This window comes from Amia ocellicauda, chromosome 1, assembly GCF_036373705.1.
Source record: "Amia ocellicauda isolate fAmiCal2 chromosome 1, fAmiCal2.hap1, whole genome shotgun sequence".
Classification (NCBI taxonomy): Eukaryota; Metazoa; Chordata; class Actinopteri; order Amiiformes; family Amiidae; genus Amia; species Amia ocellicauda.
Genome location: NC_089850.1, coordinates 9,793,633 through 9,805,755, shown reverse-complemented (window position 1 = coordinate 9,805,755; position 12,123 = coordinate 9,793,633). Strand labels below are relative to the sequence as shown.

The following is a 12,123-nucleotide window of genomic DNA, read 5'->3' as shown; positions in this document are numbered from 1 at the left end:
CAGACCTGCACCTACATTACCGACTCTATTGAAGTGTAGGTGGAATCAGCTGCATGCAGAGCAGTCCAATAGCTAAACCCAAATGCATTTCTGGATCTCTACTGATTTAATATGCATTTCACCATATGCATTTTTCTGTGATTCTTTGGACATCGTTTTTGAGCACTAATAGCATTACATGCTAATATGTTTGTAGTGCACACTTCAAGCAATGGTTTTTGGTTTTAATGCATCTTTTCAGAAACTCTTTCGATAGGGCAAGCAATATGGACAAAATAATCAATCAATCAATCAATCAATCAATCAATTAAACAATCAATCAGCCAATCAGTCAATAAATAAGAATCAAATAAAGATCACTTAAGGGAGACTAGGACACATCATTATAGAGGTCAGTGTGTTGAAATGTGGGTTTTGCTTAGTGAGTAAAATCAGTTTGATGCATTCAATCATTGAGCTGTATTTATTATTGATTATGTTATTTGTTTTGTAGAAGAGGAACTAGGGAGCAAAATCACATATTGAGTTGGGTGATTTTTTGACTGCTTGTACTTAAAAAAAAAATCTGTATTGTAACTACTGCATGTCCAGTAAATAAAATCAGTTTGTAATTGCTTGCCAGGTGTTAATGTTTTATCACACCTCGATCCGTGGAGCATTGCCAAGCAAAATTAAAACAACCAGCTAGTCCTTCTAGAGCACAGTAAACACTTTTGTATGGGGTGTCCCATGACATGTTTAGAGCTTGTCACATAGTCACCCAATGGGAAATGTTCAGGACTTCAGGCGATACTATTCACCATGCCTGTGTTTTATTCCAGTAAATAAGCAGCACATGTAAAATTAAATGATAAAAGTCACCTGCATTTATTCTCACTGCTTGAAGTCCTCATATGCACATCTCATCTAGTTAATCCTGACATTTGTAAGTTATCTAAAAGTGATTGTATTTTTACATTTTATTACACTGTTTTACTTGTAAAATGTACAGTATTCCCTAATTTCTCAATAAATTGATTAAATACGAGCACGACTCTTTTTCTTTTCACAGCTTTGGGTTGAGTTAATTATGAGAAAAATCTCACCAACTCACTCACTCAAAGATGTTACGGTTTTGTACTTCATAAAGATTGCTGGCATGGAAAATTCTATGAAAATGGGTTCTGGAACAATTCTGGCCAATGTCAACCATTTCTCTGAATAAACTGTAAATGTGACTACCATACCTTTCTTGGAATATGCACTAGTGAGTCCATTCTTGGGCTGATGAATGACTTTTCCCGTCCTCATGTGTAAATGGCATCTGCGATCACAGTGTGTAAGAATACACTGAACAATTTTGATAGAGTACTGTAATCAAAGCTAAAAAAACATTGCAAAATGAATTGGTTACATGTGTTCTGTTGTCTCACTTGTTTTTGTTGTTGTTATTGTTGTTGTTGCTGTTTGATTGTTTGATTTTGTTTGCTTTGATGATTTGCCAAGATGTATTATTGTATGGTTATGGTTAAACATATATGGTAAGTCATTTATACGTCTGGAATCACATGATTAATATGTTGATTTATGAAGGTTTGAGTTGATATATGTAGAGATACTCATATGACTGCACTGGTGGATTACATACATATGTTAATGAATGGAATACATCAAAGGTAAGTGTATTACTGTAGGAACCTAAGACTAAGATTGTTTTGTAATCGTTAATATTGAAAGTGAAAAGTTCTGAAAAGAAGCAACTTATTTGAATTTACTAGATAAAAACGAACAGGACAAACACCTCTTCACCTCTCATACCAGGACAATGAATATTGAAAAGCTAAAAATAATCAGTAAAATACAAAATAAAATAAAATAAGTTAAGTATGTTTATCCAATATCCACAACTTTTTATGTTTTATTTTTCTTGATACAAAATAAGACAAACTTTTTCTCATTAAAATAAAATCCTCAATTCACTTTTTGTCTTTCTTTCCCATTTACTGATGACTTGATGACATGTATTAGGCCATTAGTCAGTAGAAAGGAAAAAAATAAGGCACTGAATTATTTTTTTTACCTCATTTTATGATGCAATGTAATTTCAAACTCAATATTCAAATTTTTCAATTATAAATCCAATGTGAAGTATTGCAGTTAATATACAGTAGAGTAGAGCTGATTTCTTAGTAGCAACCACAAAACATAAATACAAATAAAACCCACATAGATATAAAAAAAAGGTTTACTATTGGTAACAGTTGTATTAACAATAAATACAGATATTAATATTTCAGCAGAGCTGGAATACACTGTGATCAAATACAGTGAGATGCTTTCTTAGGATAACATGTATTATAGAGTTATGATGAGATACATGGCCTGTTCTAGACATTCCACGTATTTCTTCATTCAAACTGGTTTGTGTTCTGACTTCCGAGAACTGTTACTTTAAAAATAATTAATTAAGTATTCTTAATTAAAGGCATTAAACATACTTTATGGTACACTGCACTTATTTAAGTTGAGGATAAGGAGTCTTCATTGACAGCAATATCATCAGCGATCTATAATGCCAACAATCAAAACTAAAAACTAAAAAAACCTAAAACAAAACCTTAGTCTGATATGTACAATCTAAAATCATCAAAAATGAAACCGTGTACAGTATTTCATATAGCTTTGCTCTCTTTGTAGACAAAATATATTTTGTATTGCCATTCAGAAATACTGTTCAAACATCCATCTTCTGAACAATGTAAAGGTGTCAACGTCCATTGTCTCAAAATAGGAAATTTGTATTCGATGAAAGCACATTGTGTCTTCTTTGCTGCAATTTAAACAACACATTAAGTTTGAGTCAGTGTAACCCAGCTCACCCGTCTAATCTGTTTTTCAAAATGCAAAATGTTTGAGCACCTTGTTGAAAGAAGTCCATAATGTGATAATTTTAAAAGGGCAATTAAATAAGGCAATACTTCTCATAATGCATTCTATTCCTGTTGAAGTGGTTAGAGTTTAAAAAAAATGTAACACCATGTAATAGCTTGGCCTCACAAAAACACATTTGAAGAAGATGTTAAATGTTTGAATGCCTCTTTTTTTCTCATTGACTTCTTTTCTCAAACACATCTACTGCCCTAATTAATATTACAAGTCAAATAATAATAATATAAAACTCTATGCAAGGCTCTGAGGATCTATATAATGCCAACATTAAAACCAAATGCCACCCAAAGTGCAAACTGTATTGCCTCCATTACCATTGTTTTAAATGTAGTAGTATAGTACAAATACACCATAATGCAAATCATGAGTCACATTTCGCAAGTGTGGATTCTAATTAGAAATGTTAATAAGACCACATTGATTGATTTATATAATGTGATGCCCACTGCTAGGAGCATGAATATTAAAAAAAAAAAAAGTGGAAATAACTACAAACAGGACAAACATTCAGATCATTGGAATCAGATTAAAAGTCTTACATCAACTTGTCTTTAAGAATAATAGTGATTAGCATTATTATCAATTCAAGAAGCTCCCTGGCTGTACAAGTAGAAAACATCAACGATTTATGCCTCAAATAACTACCCAGGTGAATTATGCCTAGTTTCCACCACCATCTGTGTCTGGCCCCACCCCCATTACAGAACATTTTGCAAACCAGACCTCAGCTGGAAGTTCCCACAGGGATTGTGGGATAGTATTGTGTTTCCTTTTTAAAATGGCAGAACACAACTCTTAAGTATATAATATGTGATATGGGTTTCTTTTTCTTACATATATTTATTCATGTTCATATAATGCAAACTCAGCAAAAGCTACATTATTATTATTATTATTATTATTATTATTATTATTATTATTATTATGCTTATTTATTTCTTGGCAGACACTCTTATCCAGGGCGACTTATAAGCAAAATATAAGCGTAATACAAATACATGTTTATAGATGTTTTAATGAAGCTAAAGTTAAATTATGGGTAAAACAATAATAATAAGAACAACAACGTTGGCTTGATTAGGAGGTGCTGCTTTTAAAAAGGTGCTTATTTTCCAGGCCTTGGCCACAAGTGTAAGCAGGGCAGTAGAAGTGCTTTTTTATGAATGGTTAAATGACACACCATTGTAGTTCAGATTGATTTTAATTTGCACTGCTTCATCACAGCTTGATGAAGAGGCATGACCTGGCAATCAAGGGCCACAGTCCTTTCAATTTCCTAGCTATCACACAATTTACTTTCTCAGACCTAGAAAGATGTGGAATTGCTTAAAAATACTGCACAGGTACATGATTTAGTATTATAGACTAAACAGAAATCGGAAAGCCCCTCATACTGGGATTAAAACAATGTACAATTTATCGTTGCCTCCTGGTACCCTTCAGATTAAATTTGTTTCTTGAATGTAAAACAATATGGATTTGGGTGGCTAATGCATCAGGATGACACTTCTAGCCTGGAGATCATTGGCTTGAATCCAGGCTTTGCTATTTTTTGACAGTAGCCTCTAAGGATTAAACTAAAATTCTGTTATTACCAATACCTGTTTCTAAGAGGAATAACATACACAAGAAACGTAAACTTCAATAAGTCACAGTGTCCACAGTTTATTTAGTGATACAGTGTATTATTATGTCATTGGCTATTCAATTGAAGGCTCATGATGGTTTATAGCCTAGGGAAAAGGTAATGATAATATTGGGTTTACAGGAAAAGCTTTAATAGTTAAACTTAGGTAAGTAGTAGGTGAATATTGGGTTTTGTAAATAAAGTTAGTTTGTCGGTAATGCTCTACCACACGATACATATGGTATCAACCATTGAATGGACATTATCAGCCATTATCAGTCCCATTTTAATGGGGTAGTAGATACCTGCTGCACCTACTAGCATGCGTAGCAGGTCACTATCAGTCATTGAATGGTTGATCATTGGGCATGCATAGTGTAGTACTAATACCAATTACTAAAGAGCCTCTCTGTCAACTTTGCTTACACTACGTATTTCATTGGGCTATATGGAGGGGCAGAACTGACCAGCTACATTAAAAAGTTAGCGAATATATATACAGTTCTGGAAAATCCCCGATCATCTCTCACAATCACAAAGTATCCCCCCTCTCTCTATACCGTTGTGGCTTTACTCCAAAATTAGCTCGTTGGGAGCGGCGCACCCCCTCTACCAAGGGAGCCGCAGGTAACTCACCCACATCCGGTGTCCTTGGCCTAGGCACCTCCCCCCAACCTACCTCTGGTTCCATGGGAGGAGGAACAGGCTCAGGCAAAGGTACAGGAGCAGGAAAACGGGCACGCATGGGAAAAGCCCACCATGCCAACTCTGAAGGGGGAGTTTCCCTTAACCCACTACCATCCGGGGCCACCGAAGGAACATTCCCCTCGTCTGTCTCCCTCCAAGCCCGGCAATACCTCAAATAGCGCCTGATGGATGGTACGAATAGGACCCTCCCTACCCTCCGGGCGTAGCTGATACACCGGGCTCCCGTCCCGCAAACACGACACTACCACAAAAGGGTCGGGAGCCCAGTGTGGGGCTAACTTACCCTGGGCCCTGCGGCGGAAGTTACGAATAAAAACCCTCTCTCCTGGCAAGAAGGGGGTACTCACGGCTCTCCGATTATTTCGGTGTCCATCCTGTTCTTGCCGTTTTCCAGCCTTTTTAGCTGCACTCCGATAGGCGGCACTCAGCCACTGATAGTGGCCGGCTACCCACCCCTCCAATGTTTGAGGCATCATAGATGACAAGGCCCCAGTTGCTACATCTACCGGGAGGCGGGCCTGGACCAAACATCAGGAAAAATGGGGAATAACCCGTTGTATCATGGACTACATTATTGTAGACATGAACTAACTCGGGAAGCCGATCGGGCCACCTACTCTGTTCGGCCTCTCCCAGTGCCGCCAGCAAGGAGAGAAGGGTCTTGTTCATCTGCTCGCAGGCCCCATTGCCCTGCGGATGGTAGGGAGTGGTCCTGCTCTTGTGCACACCATACATATTTACCAAGTCAGCCATCAATTTTGATTCAAAACTAGCTCCCCTATCACTATGGAGGCGTTCTGGACAACCAAACGGCTGTATAACAGCCTTCCACAAAGCTTTTACAGTAGTGGAGGCGGTCTGGTCCCGCACTGGCACTGCCCATGCAAAGCGGGAGAACAAATCTACCATCACTAACATAAGGGTAATAATCATCAGGATGTCCCAAAGACAAGTGATCTAAGGACACTATCTCCAAAGGATACAAAGTTTTAATTGAGACTGTGGGGGCCCCCACTTCCGGACACGCCTTTGACTAGGAGCACTGAGGGCACTCCCCCACCCAACGCTTCGAGTCTTCGCCCATCCCATACCAAAAATACCTCTCCCGCAATACCGAGAGGGTGCGAGTACTGCCAGCATGACCAGTGGCTTCGTGGTACCGGACCCACACCTGCTTCCCCTTTGCTCTAGGAACCACAGTCTACCGGATTTGTTCCCCCATAACTGAACCTACCAAATTACGCACCAATCGGCCCTCATACAACTGTAACTGAGACCACTCATGTAGTAACCGTCGAGCCTCTGGGGGCCATTCCCGAGCAACTTCAATTGGGGGGTACTGACCCTTCTCTAACCACACCCAAACTTCTTGGAGTGCTGAGTCCTCCTGTTGCCATTTAGCCCAAAGGAACTCTTCCCTCAATATAGAAATGTCTGTCAGATCCCCCGTGCTACCCACTCTCTCCACTGGATTTTCCCTAGCGACTCGTACTTGACCAGGGCCTTCAATGCTTCCTTCTCCAGGGAGCTGGGACAAAATGTCCGCATTCTGATTCCTCTTCCCTGGCCGATGTTTAATATCGAATACATAATTGGCCAGTTAGGCAGCCCATCACTGTTCAACCGCTCCCAACTTAGCCGTACTAAGATGTACCAAAGGGTTATTATCAGTGAAGACCGTAAAGGTCATCCCCCAAAGATAGTCTTTAAATTTCTCAGTAATGGCCCACTTAAGGGCCAACAGCTCTAATTTAAAAGAGCTGTAATTCTGGTCATTCCTTTCTGCAGGATGTAAGCTACGACTAGCATAAGCAATAACTCTCTCCTTCCCTTCCTTTACTTGGGACAAAACAGCCCCCAGCCCATCCAGGCTGGCATCAGTATATAAATTGAAAGGCTTAGCAAAGTCTGCATACGCAAGGATAGGGGCGCTCACCAGTCTAGCTTGTAACTGCTCAAAAGCCGCCTGGCACTGCGGCGTCCACGTAATGGGGGTATTTTTCTTTAAGGGCGCTGCTCCCACCAACAACCCATGTAGAGGGGCGGCGATCTTGGCAAAGGCAGGGATGAACCATCGATAATATCCCACAAAACCCAGAAAAGACCACACCTGCCGCAGAGTCCTGGGAACAACCCAGTTCTCCACAGCCGCAATTTTCTCTGGGTCAGGGGCCACCCCAGCCTTACTCACCCTATGCCCAAGATATCCCACCTCTTTCTGCAGCAGACGGCACTTCCGAGGCTGCAACTTTAACCCATAATCATGAAGCGTCTGAAAGACCTGTTCTAGGTGAGACAGATGTACATTAAAATCAGGTGAATAAACAATAATATCATCAAGATATATTAGCAAAGACTTGTTCACCTGATCTCCTAAGCATCGTTGCATCAGGCGCTGGAAAGTAGCGGGAGCATTACATAAGCCAAACGGCATCCTCTCAAACTCATACAGCCCAATTGGAGTCGCAGGGGATAAGCATCTTTGTGGGTGACCAAATAGTCTACACAAAAATGAAGCGACCCGTCTTTCTTTTTAACTAGGACAACAGGGGCGGCCCTGTTCAACCGGGGCTGAAACCACAGCTTTAGAAGTCACCTCCTCACTTTCTCCTCACTTTCTCTCCGCCCGTGATTCTTTTCGTACTTGGCTGAAAGTCATTCCTGACTCTCGACGGACCAGTCGTAGAAGCTCCTGCTTCAAAGGACCCCCCAGCAGTCCTGCAATATACTGATCTCGCAGTGTGTCCTCTTCCTGGGCTGACCCCCCTGGCTCCTCCTGGCGCCACCTGGAAAATTATTAGTAAAGTAATGGCCCCCAGAGTCTCTCCTTTGCGCTGCCTAGTCTGAAAAAATTGTGCACACAGCCCAGCTTTCGAGCCACGCATAGAATATAGGGTATCTAGTGCTTCAAAAATCTGACGACTAGTGGCCCTGCCTCTAATAGTGCGATTTCCCTCCTTGCAAGGCCTTCCAGAGTTCCATACAAAAAATCTGCCTTCTGTTGCTCATTTAATTCCTGTGCTCTTAACATTACCTGAACTTGTTCCTTCCATTCCCCATATTTCTCCCCTTCTTCGCCTTTAAATTTGGGGATCCATGGGGCCCCCATAAACCATGGCATCATGACTGTGCCCATCACTGGAGGAGCTACTTCTGGAGCTTGTAACACCTGCCCTTCCATGTGTGGTGATCTGGGATCCTGCCGACGCTACGCCAAAAACGTGTCACCACCTATGGGGTGCGTAGGGGCGACACAGTCACGACCACGCGTGTCCTGGGCAGGCTCGACCGGACCCCAGAACACCACCACATGGAAGGCAAGTTCACAAAAAGTAACAATTTATTATATTTAGCTAGAACAGGGCATGAAGACTGTACTAGCACAGAACCTTGAAATTTGGCATGTGTAATTCTAAAACCTATATTAAAATGCCTTTAATAAAATAGGCACATAAAACACTAAAAACCCTACCCAGAATAACAAAAAAGAAAAGAAAAAGACTGCATAGAATAAATAAAACCCAAATTCCTAATATAAAACGCATAAAACAACGACTAGATTTTACAGTCTCTTCTGTTCACAATAGGTGACACCACACGGAAGGATCCCCCTTCCTCTCGGAGGAAACACAAGTCTCTATGCAGCTGGGTTGGAACCCCGTCGGCCAACTGGGACCACAACAACTGCAGGTAGGAACAAGTATTAGCAAGTCTCCAATTGCATAAATTCAAAGGTAATTAATTAATGTCTTTTCTTCTATCCTGCAGTCACCCGTCTGAATCACAAGGACCGAAAAATAAATCACAGCAGGTAAGTCTCTAACCCCAGGACAGGGAACCCTCTCCACAAAGCAAACCGGCAGAGGAGATCAACAAAGTCTTAATAAAGAAAGTTCAACCTCCACAATGTGTGGGTTCTCTTTTCTAATTATTCCCTTCTAAAGAAATACAACTGGGTACTTAACGCTCTGTAGAATGCGCTGTCATCTCCAGCAATCCAATGTCCGTCATTTCCAAAACTTCCTTTATAATCCGTGCTTGGAGAAATCTTCGCCGTTCACTGCTTTCCCAGTCTTCCACTCACTCTGCCGGTTGCTTCACTCCAGCACTGCACCTTGATTCCCCTCTCCACCAGATGTCCTGCTCAGTAGTCCATTGCTCTCTTCCCTGAATGACCATTTCCCTGGGCTTAAATACTACATAGAAGAATAGGGGCACAGGTAAAAGCGACCAATGAGAAAACGTGCAGAGTTAGTCCATGTGGGAGTGTGATCCGGCAGTTTGCGCTTGGCAACAGAAGCGATTAATTAATTAAACCAATAATCACCACAAATAACAAATAAACCATAGAAATAAACAATAAGGAAGTAAAAAAGAACATACTTCATAAATAAAACAATCGTGAATAATGAACACAGTGCGCAAATGATAATTAAGTGATAATAAGTAAATAAATAATAAGTGATCAATTAATGCTAATGGCCAGTCACGCCCCGCCCGTGACAGAAGCAATAAAAAAGGCAAACAGAGTGTTAGGGTATATTGTGAAAAGTGTAGAATTGAGAACAAGGGCAGTAATGTTCAGACTGTACAATGCACTAATTAGAGCTCATCTGGATACTGTGGACAGTTCTGGGCTCCACACTTCAAGAAAGATATCGCTGCTCTAGAGGCAGTTCAGAGGAGAGCAACCAGACTTATTCCAGGTCTGAAGGGAATGTCCTACTGAGAGACTGAGGAACTGAACCTTTTTACCCTGGAACAGAGGAGACTACGTGGGGACTTGATTCAAGTCTTTAAAATCATTAAGGGCATCGACAACATCAAACCAGAGGAGCTTTTCCAGATCATCAGGGACACACGGACCCGAGGACACAAATGGAAGTCATTCAAGATGGAAAACAGGAGACACTTCTTCACACAGAGAGTGGTCACAACCTGGAACAAACTCCACAGTGATGTGGTTACAGCTGAAAATTTGGGAACATTTTAAGACTGGATAGTATCCTTGGATTATTTGGTTATTAATGGACACCAAACGAACACGATGGGTCGAATGACCTCCTCTCGTTTGTAAACTGGTCTCAGTTCCATGTGTTACAGCTCCATTACTCACACTTTATGTGATCCTATCGAGGGAGGAAATGGACATGCTGCATTTTAAACGTTTTGTGTTTTGAAGGTGCTTTTATGTGTATATATTTATTTATTATTTATTATTTACTTATTATTTATTTATAATCAAGACCACACAATAACTGGGTTGTGCAGATGTAGCCGATGCAAGTCGGAGTTCCCCGCCTGGGATTCAAACCGCGCACCACAGGCTGTCAGGGATATATGATGTCACACCCTGTTTATATTCAGAGAGCGAGAGATGCAGACACATGCAGCTATTGCAAAATTGCAAGCCTAAATCAATTACATTGAATTAATACATTTTACAGCCAATAATTACATTCGTGAGTAGTGCTCCCCAACTGTTAGATTAACCCTTTACACCATAGTAGAGGTTCTCTCTCTCTCTCTCTCTCTCTCTCTCTCTCTCTGACTCTCTCTCTATGTCTCGATAGATGTCTATATATCTATATAACTATGTATGAATCTATTTCACCTGTATGTTTTAATTGAATGTATTTAGGCTAGCAATTTTGGAATTCTGCACCTGTGTCTGATCGCTGACTATAAACAGGGTGTGACGTCATATATTTCTGACAGATATAGCCCAATCAAAACGCAAGGCTGATCTGTGGTTCCGAACCAAAAACCAGGCCGCTGTCATCGCACACATGGACGATGCAGCAACTGGTTGCTCGATAGGATCAAAAAGTGTAAGCAATGGAGGCTGTAACATATGGAACGCATATACACCGATCAGCCATAACATTATGACCACCTGCCTAATATTGTGTAGGTCCCCCTTTTGCCCCAAAAACAGTCCTGACCCGTTGAGGCATGGACTCCACTAGACCTCTGAAGGTGTGCTGTGGTATCTGGCACCAAGACGTTAGCAGCAGATCCTTTAAGTCCTGTAAGTTGCGAGGTGGGGCCTCCATGGATCAGACTTGTTTGTCCAGCACATCCCACAGATGCTCGATTGGATTGAGATCTGGGGAATTGGGAGGCCAAGTCAACACCTTGAACTCATGATTCATCAGACCAGGCCACCTTCCTCCATTGCTCCGTGGTCCAGTTCTGATGCTCACGTTCCCATTGTAGGTGCTTTCGGCAGTGGACAGGGGTCAGCATGGGCACCCTGACTGGTCTGCGGCTACACAGCCCCATACGCAACAAACTGCGATGCACTGTGTGTTCTGACACCTTTCTATCAGAACCAGCATGAACTTTTTCAGCAATTTGAGCTACAGTAGCTCGTCTGTTACAGCCTTCGCTCCTCAATGAGCCTTGGCCGCCCATGACCCTGTTGCCGGTTCACCTCTTTTCCTTCCTTGGACCACTTTTGATAGGTACTGACCACTGCAGACCGGGAATACCCCACAAGAGCTGCAGTTTTGGAGATGCTCTGACCCAGTCGTCTAGTCATCACAATTTGGCCCTTGTCAAAGTCGCTCAGATCCTTACGCTTGGCCATTTTTCCTGCTTCTAACACATCAACTTTGAGGACAAAATGTTCACTTGCTGCCTAATATATCCCACCCACTGGCAGGTGCCATGATAACAAGATTATCAGTGTTATTCACTTCACCTGTCAGTGGTCAAAATGTTATGGCTGATCGGTGTATATATGTATACATATATATATATATATATATATATATATATATATATATATATATACAGAGAGAAAGAGAGAGAGAGAGAGAGAGCAAGAGAGATAGAGAGAGAGAGCAAGAGAGAGA

General features: G+C 41.2%; 1 protein-coding gene across 1 annotated transcript in view; it reads left to right on the top strand.

The window, feature by feature from the left end:
• The window catches only part of cmpk2 (cytidine monophosphate (UMP-CMP) kinase 2, mitochondrial), a 7,558-nt gene extending 6,531 nt beyond the window's left edge, over positions 1–1,027 (top strand). The window contains exon 5 of the mRNA XM_066716122.1: positions 1–1,027. This exon is cut by the window's left edge and continues 201 nt beyond it. The gene's annotated coding sequence lies outside the window, so the exon portion shown is untranslated.
• The last annotated feature ends 11,096 nt before the right edge of the window (positions 1,028–12,123 follow it).